Source organism: Ostrinia furnacalis, unplaced genomic scaffold (assembly GCF_004193835.3).
Source record: "Ostrinia furnacalis isolate ACB-3 unplaced genomic scaffold, ASM419383v2 OfSCF3002, whole genome shotgun sequence".
NCBI classification, from domain to species: domain Eukaryota; kingdom Metazoa; phylum Arthropoda; class Insecta; order Lepidoptera; family Crambidae; genus Ostrinia; species Ostrinia furnacalis.
The window spans coordinates 36,474-43,932 of record NW_021133241.1 but is presented as its reverse complement, the minus strand read 5'-3'; positions in this window follow the sequence as shown (position 1 = coordinate 43,932).

Below are 7,459 nucleotides of genomic sequence, written 5' to 3'. Positions count from 1 at the left end.
CTTTCAGGAGATGTATCTTTTTCTGACTTTTTTTTTTTGAGTTAAACAATTTTTTTTCTGTCAATTCCTAAAATACAGACAGGGACAGGTTTCAAACTCTCCCTTAATTTTCTTCACCTACGCCTTACACCCTGTATTTAAGAACTAAGCCGTGTTTTATTATTTATCTTATGATATTCAGAAAGTTGCAAATTCTAGAAATTGCATTACAAAACAGAATCTTTATTATGAACTAAGATCCTGATCATAAAAGCAATAAATAAAACTGTTCCTATTGTATTATTTTAATGATCATTGTTTTTAGCTCATTAGTATACTTTTACAATTGATGTTGTTGTACCTATTGTTTTTAATATTTATGTTAATAGTCAGATACTCGATAAGTAGTCATTTTACATGGTTTTATATCACCTCAGTCTTGAGACCGATTGCGAAACAAAAGTTCCCAGCGATTTTGAACGGGAAATATCCGCGTACTTGAGTACCTACGACATAACTATACGTAGCCATGTTGTTCCTGTCAATTACAGTATCAGAATCTAGAAAAAATATGTCATTTCTTTATTAAATGGTTAAATTAAAAAAATGCATTTTAATAAAATAGGTTACAGTTGTTACGGTGTTCAAAGTCCCTTTTAATTACGAGTAGATTTGTTTAATAACTCTACTATCATCAAATTCAATTCATAACATTATGTAGGTACTCGTACTACAATTATCTACATATGTTCTTAAGAGGCTTTGTCCCTTCTCTATAAACATCGAATTATGTCCTCTGACTCTCTTACTTACTTGGTGAGAGTGAGGACAAATATTTTCAACAAAGCATAATCTGCTGCCTGACCTGGTGGTTAATGAATAAAATAAGTTGCGATCTTGCAACAAAAAATCGTCTGATAAGTACTGCCACTATACTCAAACAACAATCGATTTAGCAAAAACCATAAATACATATTCTGAAATTCAGTTTGTAGTATGGTTACTTTACCTACGTCACTGTATTTCTTCACTTAAAAATCCTACTGATGTCTTTGTTATACATTTTTTGTTGCATAGTTTTTATTGTTCTTACGTTGGGTGACAATGTTTAAAATTAATAAGTCACCCTTACGATAGTATTATACTTATTTAAAGTACACCTTAATGACCTTTATAAAAGGTGTTCTCCTTTCAAGATCCCTTTTATTTTCTTTTTTGCTCTAACTTTCATCGATCCTGCGATGAAATGGATCAATTCCCGTGTTAATCATCATCGTTCAGCCCGTAGTAGTCCACAGCTGGACGTACGCCTCTCAAGGAACGCCTCAAAGTGTGATAGCCCACTTTTTCAAGTAGACTCTACCTAATAGCATTTATGCCAGGTATCTAATAGCTAAGATAGGTCCCGATAATAAATTGATACTTACTGTCTGTGGTGCATAAATCTTTTCTTGTTTTGTCCCCTGTCATCCGCTTTGCATTGGAGAGAAACCAAACCATAACTTCGAACTCCTCCTATGTTCCTCTGTTTAATTTTGTTGCGGGTCCAATGACAGTTTCACTTTCCCTCGGGACAAACTTGACCTTCATTGGTTGGGTTTTTATTGACAGTCAAGCTATAGATCCTGGCTACACAGAGTTGCAGCGGTGGGAAAGAGAGATGGGTCCCGTAGCGTACCTACGAACTTCTAGAGGTCGTGGGCGCCCTATGTTACGTTCCCATGCTAATTGTATCTGACAGCAAAAACTATAATCCGGGCCTTTTCAAGGCGAGAGTGAATAGGCACTTACAGGGCAGATATCCTAGACTGCATTCCACATAACATCAGGTGTGATTGTGGTCATATATAACTGATTTGTTATGCATAAAAAAAAACATTATTTAAAAGCAATTTGTTCTTAAATAAAGACCCTGCGTCACAGTTTAATATTCTCACCGCATTTCCTCGGCTAAATAGCGATGTTGCACTTCGAAGAGCTCATTAGTTACTCAGGCGGAATGCTAAGCAGATTCGGAAGTAGGCAATAATTTTAGTGGGACGTCTGTAGGCCTTTAGTGCTAGAATGTTCTGAGTTCGATAGGAATGTTTTTATAATAGTAAGCTATTTTAGAGATAGCTCAAAAATCTACCTCAATATCTTTTCTTTCTCTTTCAAACTGTTCAGAAATATGGAAATCGACTGAAGTTAAAACTTTTAAACCTGATAGAAAGTTGAACGTTTGAATTATATTGTATTATTTTTGAGGAGCAACGTTAGATGCTATGTCAAAATGCTTTCCTCGTGAAATCAGAAATGATAATTGACCGCAACTTTTCTAATTAAAATTATTGAAATAACAATAATTATGTAGAGTTAATCAGAATCTTAATTTTAGCGTGAAGCCTAATGGTTTATGTAGGTAGGTACTAGAATTGTCATGCACCATACAAAAGGTCATATTCAAAAGCGCTTGCCAATTTCCTTAAAATTCAGCTAATGTCACAGCTTCCCGAAAATTATACATGAGGCCTTAATCCCCAAGTGTCAGATTACCTGTCATTGTTTTTGATTTTCAACTGTTTATATTGTCCTTTCCAAAGATGATGGCAAGCAACGGCCAGAATGTTAATTTGTCAATCGGAAGTGCTGAGGGCAATTGGCAATGTCTGTAGTCTTAGGAATAGTATGATCTGACTACTAATACTGTTCGAATGTATGGCAATTTTATTCCAATGTTTCTCAATCAATGATAGGTAGGTACATACTTGGATTAAATTATCGACTAATGATGAAGTTAGATGGTGACACAATTTTTTTGCGTCAAAACTGCATTCTTTCGTTCGTTTGTTTCAGCCAAATGACGTCCAATGCTGGACAAAGGAAGGCCTCCCCCAAGGCTTTCCATTTAACGGTCGTGCGCTGCCCGCATCCAGGTTCTTCCCGCGACCTAGTAGAAAGCCTACCTACTCTACGTCTTCCAGCTCGTGGTCAAAACTGCGTTACGTGTGAAGAATCACAATTTTTAAATAGGTAGGTATTCATTATGAAAATAAAAGGCTAGGCTTTTTTCAACGAAAATATTTTGAAGTATTTGCAGCCCAAAATTGTAGTTATCATTTATAACAAAAGGTAAGTAATAAAAATATAAATCTGGGTTAAATTCTTGCAAATTAGTCATGTGCTTCAAATAATAAAAATAAAACTAGGTTTAGGTATTCCTTGCAAATTAACCATGTGCGTTGTCACCGTAGCTTGTGAAAAAACTTGTAAATACCCTCTGTTTATGGGCCCTCAGTTTATGTCTCGAAAGAATTGTACCTACAGAATTATCTTTGGAGTAATTTAGGTTAACTAGGTTTAAAGACGACAATAAGACAAGTGCTTGGATTAACGATACTGCGCTGTACTTCCACGATAAGATTGTTATTGTTTTGTTTTTGCGAACCAAAAATTATTGTTGAGAAATAAAAATGACAATTACTTTTGTGAGCCAGAATTTTATATGCTAGTTGAGAAAAAAACCTACTTTACACGTTAAACTTCCCGCCTCCTTATTTCAAAAAGTTAAACTCTAGTTAAAATTGACATTATGGCTGAGTTGCACCACCTTATTTTAACCGTAACATGACAATAACAGGTGCTTTTTGTATGGATTTTGACAGTTTTTTGACGTTTGTCAAAGTAAAAGTAAGATGTTGCAACGCAACCCAACCTCAGTATCTATGGAAACTTATTTGTAACTAGCGGCCGCCCGCGACTTCGTACGCGTGGATCCCGTTTTACCCCCTTCATCTATCTTACGCGGTTTAGATTTTTTCATTTAAATATTTTTTCCCACTAACTCCCGTTCCCGTGGGAATTTTGCAATATCCTGTTGTATCTAAGCTTTAAGTTTACTAAGGTACCTGCATGCCAAATTTCAAGCGTCTAACTTAAGCGGTTTAGATTTTTCATACAAATGTTTTTTCCCGCTAACTTCCGTTCCCGTGGGAATTTAGCAATATCCTGTTGTAACTAAGCTCTAAGCTTACTAACTTAAGCGGTTTAGATTTTGCATACAAAAGGATTTTCCCGCTAATTCCCGTTCCCGTGGGAATTTTTAAGTATCCTATAACCTGCCCAGGAGTATGAAGAATAATTGTACCAAGTTTCGTCAAAATCCGTCGAGTAGTTTTTGTTTCTATAAGGAACATACAGACAGACAGACAGACAGACAGACAGACAGAAAGACAGACAGACAAAAATTTTACTAATTGCATTTTTGGCATCAGCATCGATCACTAATCACCCCCTGATAGTTATTTTGAAAATATATTTCATGTACAGAATTGACCTCTCTACAGATTTATTATAAGTATAGACAAGGCCCCCGGGTGTTTGAATTTGATTTTTAGCTTGAGCGTGAAAATTACTAAGCTAGTTACTTAAGCCTATCTATAAAGGCATAAGTTCATATAAGTTGAAAATTGGCGCGCTCGAGCTAAATACCTCAATTCAGAAAACGGGGGAAAGAATGCATTTCAGTCAACATAATTAAACGTCTTGCCCGCATATTTTATTATTGCGAAAAGGTTTTTATTTAAGTCAACCACATTTAATTCCTAATAATGAAAAAAATAATTGCAAACAATTCAATGCATTCAGCTGAACATAAGTAATCAGTCCAACCAAAACTGTGAAGTAGAGTCAGCGTCAAATAAGTAGTTAGTGACACCCAGAGTAGCCAATAAGATCGCAACACGTCTTTCTTACTACTGAAATAAGGTTGTATTACATATCAACTTTTTGGCCACTTTGGGTGTCAAGAACTATTTGACGCTGACTGTACGACAATAGTGCGAACCTGACTCTTAGCATGCCTGTGACATTTCTATTTAAGTTACTTGATAGTTAGTTTAGTGACGAACTGGCAAGACCAATGACTCGTCGTTGTCATAGTCATAGTTAGTAGTTACCCATTAAAAGTTAATCGCCTGTGTGTTCTAGTGGTAAGACCACCTGCTTCAGACCAAGAGTTTCCAGGTTCGATTCCCAGTGGGGTCAAATTGTTCTCTTCTGTTTAGCTGGAGACATGACTTGTTCTAAGTCCACCTGGCAAGCTATCATCATCTTACTAAGTATGTCGCCATAAAAACAATGTTAATAGCATTGCGGCGTTACTGCAAGGTAGCCAGTTCCTCTGTGCTTGAGGATTCCAGGTGAAGCTCGTTTCCATCAGCCTTGACCTTCACTGGTTGGGTTTTAGGCGATCAAGCTGTTGATCTACACAGGAGTTGCAGCGGTAGGAACGAGAGGTGGGAATAGTCCCGTTTCCATCAGGCAAGATGCACGCAAAAAGCTTCTTCGTTGTGGATAAAAAAAGGTCTACAGAGAGTAGGTACAGGTAATTTTTCTGACATCAAACAGTCCGATTGTCGTCAAACATTCTCGCTAAAGCCCTGATGAGACAATAAATAGCCTTCGGATTGTAGCGGCTTTCTTACTAATCTAGCATTAAGTGTGGATTAGTCGCAGTGTTAGCTGGCAAATATTTGACACGTCATGACGTCCGGTGAAGAAGGGAACTGTCAGCGAATGACACATGAAGGTCAGCCTGAAACTGGTCGCTAGGAAAATGAAAAATCCAAGTCGAGAAAGTGAGCATCATATTAGTCATAATTTTCACAAAGCACGAAATCATCATAAATTATTTGGGAAATTCAGTGTGACTATAAAATGTACCGACTTACACTATATTATGGTTATGATTTACAGCTTAGCTGAAAACACGAGTAGATTTGAGCTTCGATTATCCCTAGGAAAAAGTTAAACTACCCACAATAAATATAAATACTACAAACTACAACTGCATATGGGCAGCGCAGGACCATTCATTATGGAAAAGTTTGGGGGAGGCCTTTGTCCAGCAGTCACTTGACGACGACAAACTACATCTTTGAAAATAACTATGTTTGAGCTAATTTAACTAGAAAGGATACATAAACACGCCTGACACGGAAATATTTTCTAAATATTCAACAAAAAGACAAGACTGACGTTAAAATCAGATGATTTTGGCGTCTCTACTTATTTGTTTAAGTTACAAGGCGTTATCTTTAAATGCTTTCTGTCTGTCTTCTCTGAAAAGCTATCGTACCTATGTATAACCGTACATTATGTATAATTTAACTCACAGACGTCAATAGAGGAAGGCACAAGTATTTCGCTTTTTTGCCGCATGTTTCCCATTATAGGGGCATTTGAAACGATGCCCATATTGATGTTATGTTAATTTGGTGTAATTACTTAAATGTTGCCATATTTCTTTTGTTTGTCTGAAGCAGAAATATGTATTGTGTGACTATAAAGTCTAAACATTATGTTCCTTTGAAAGAATAAAAAGAGACACTTGAAGTAACGTCAAATCTAACCAAGCTCTATCTAGTCGCGCGCACCAAATAACAGATAAGGAAGGACCATTCAAAGATTGAAACAAAATAATGTTCAGTCTTAACTTAAATAATAAAAAAAGTTTCAGGCAATTGCTGAAGAGCGCCAAAAATGAATGGCAACAATTTGTAGGTAACTAAGTTACTACTATATTTCCAAAGAAAATTAAAATAGTTACCTAACTAATCCCAAACAATACTTATACTTCGTCGCTGCATCCTCGAGATTTTCATATTTACCAGGTAGTCCACTTCTCATTGTACTAGGCATCGAACATTTTAGAGCATACAATACAAAAAAGTACTTGTTATGACTCGACATCCGGCGGTAGTGGGGCACGCTTTNGTGTTTAATGTTTGTTGTATACGTATTACGGATAATATTTGCTTTTCAAAGCTTGATTTATTACAACAGAAAGGATATATGTATATTATTCCCTTACCTGAACATTGTATGAAAAAATATATACATTTATTATAGCATTTAATATGTCAGACAGGTTTATAGGTTTAATTAAGTGAAGGCAAAAATCTTATGCTAGCTGAATCAGAAGTTTTCGAGTAATTCGTCATGGTGATTGATATATTTGAAAAAATTATCTCCATTTCCTGTTCGTTTTCCTATCTTATAGACCTAGTATTCTGTATTTAAGCCACATAGGCGTCTAATATCGCTCAATCGCAACATAGTACTCCACTAATAAAAATAAATAACTACTTGTTAACCCACTACAGAGCAAAGGGAGGCGAAACTAATCCGTGTAGCGAGGGCGCAAAGCCTCGGTAATCTGATGGAGACGAGTGAATCGAATTGAAATTAAGGGACGTGTGGAAAGAACCCTTTGAACAAAGCACATTTAAACGTGGTCGCACGCATCTTTACTATAATGGAGTACTTCTAATTAAGTCACTTAAAAAATTCAATTGATGCAAAATACCTACACGAAAGCAAAACTACGGGACGACGATTTTACTAAATGAAATAAATGACAAATTTATATAATATCAACTGCATTTATAACAAACTTAAACCCACAAGATGGACCGACGACCTTATAGAGGTAGCAGAA